Genomic DNA, 2,177 nt, shown 5'->3' with positions numbered 1-2,177 from the left:
AATAAAATTGGCTTACGACGTAATACTACGCGAAATATAGTGAAAAATCGTGTTTTTTTAACTTTTAGGTTAGGATTTCTCGAAAACCTAGGGTGATGGAGCAATTCTGAGGTCAGATTCGGTTTCAGTGCACCAAAAATGTTTGGGAACGTACTGTCTGGTTTCTGGGTTTTTTTCCTTGTCGGCTTGTGTTATTATATATTGAGTTTACTCAACTTAATGTTACAATGATTATTTACAATATACATTTCAATTTTGTTGAGTGACGTGTCTTGTTTCTTGTTAGTGTTTTGTGTTGTATTTGTGTGTGATTGTGCTTTGATGAGTTAGTGTTTTTTTCTTTTTCTTTGCGCTTCCTTTTCCTCTTCTTTCATCTGTCCGTATTAGGGCTTTTACATCTTTACTGCGATATCCTCCGCTCCCTCTGCTTTCACTCATGCTTACTACGGTTCTCTCTTACCGTTTTCTCTCTTCTCTCTTTTCCTTTTCTTTTTCTTTCTTTTTTTCTTCTTCTTTTCTTCTTCTTTTCCACTTTAGTTCCCTCATCCATGCTATTTTTTCTTTGCTCCCAACCATTATTTCTTCCCACTTTTCTCCTTCTTTTCTTGTCATTTCGCATTTTTCTACTATGTGTTTCCAGTCTTCCTCTTCTTTTTGGCATAATCTACATTTCCTATTTTCCTCTTTTTCCCAGTATCTACACCCTCTTGTCTCGTTCCCTAATCTAAACCTTTCTCTTATCTGTAGCCCTCTTATTTTCCCTTCATTTTGTATTTCTATTAGTCTACTCTTCTTCATTTCCTCCCTTATCCCCTTCCACTCTCTTATATATCTTGATTCTTCCATCTTGTCTTCCATTTCTTGTTCTTCTTTTTTCTTCAATTCTTCTCTTACTTCTTCCCAGAACTCTTCTCTTTCATCGTCTCCTTCTTCTCTCTCTCTGTATTTTTTACTTTCCCCTAGTCTTTCTTCTCTGTCTCCTTTTTTGTCATTTCTTTCTTCTCTTTTCTTTTCGTTTCTCTTCATTTCTCTCCATGCTTCTTTCTTTATTGTTCCATCCCTCTCTTCTTTTATTTTATTTTCATATCTCATCGCACTCTCTATTGCTTTTTCTTTTATTTCTTTTCTTCCTGTTTCCCATTTTATCAGATAACTCGGTGTGTTTCTGTCCAAACCCAGTACCCATTTTATATATTTCATTTGTAGTCTTTCTATTTCCTCGTATCTTTTCCATCCCCATATTTCTACTCCATACATTATCACGCTTTTCATTAACGCATCAAATAACATCATCCTTAGCTTCCAATTTTCTTTAAATAATCTTTCTCCCAACCCCCATACTTTTCCTAGTCCCATATTTATTTTACCTTCTGTTTTCTTTATATGTCTCTTATTCCCATTATTTTTGTTTATTGTGAATCCCAGATAGTTATATTCTTTTACCATTTCAATTTTCTTTCCTATCCACTCAAAACTTTCTTCCTTTCCTCTTCCTCCTCCTTTCTTACATTTCATCATTTTTGACTTTTCTACGTTTAATTCCAACCCTCTTTCCTCTAAGAATCTCCTTAGTTTTTTCAGCATCTCTTCCATCCCATTTTCATTTTTTGCCATCATTACTATATCATCCGCGTATCCTATCGTCCAAATTTTCTTTCTTTCTATTACCACTCCTCCTTCCTGAATTTTACTCATTTTCTCTTTTAACTCCGCAAAGGCAAGATTAAATAGCGTGGTGCTCAGCGGGCACCCTTGCCTTACTCCCTTTTCTGTGTCGAATTCACCTATTATCTCTCCTCTAATTTTTATTCTGCATCCTGTTTCCTTGTATATTTCTTCTATGCTTCTTCTGATTCTTTTATCTATTTCTTTTTCCTTCATTATTTCCCATAACTTCTTTCTTCTTATCCTATCAAACGCTGCTTTCATATCAGCGAAGAAGACAAACAATTTCCCACCTTTTTCCCTGATTTCTTTTCCTATTGCCGTTTTTAGCACGTATATTGCATCTGTTGTTCCTCTTTTTAGTCTGAAACCCATTTGCGTATCGCTTAGTATTCCTTTTTCTTCTATCTCTCTATCTAGTCTTTTCCTTACTATTTCTGCATATATCTTGTAACCTGTGTCCATCAGCGTTATACCCCTGTAATTGCTTACTTCTTCTTTTTTTCCTTTCT

This window comes from Phymastichus coffea, unplaced genomic scaffold, assembly GCF_024137745.1.
Source record: "Phymastichus coffea isolate CEN01 unplaced genomic scaffold, Cenicafe_Pcof_1.1 PCOF00012, whole genome shotgun sequence".
Classification (NCBI taxonomy): Eukaryota; Metazoa; Arthropoda; class Insecta; order Hymenoptera; family Eulophidae; genus Phymastichus; species Phymastichus coffea.
Note: the sequence above shows the minus strand (reverse complement) of the source record.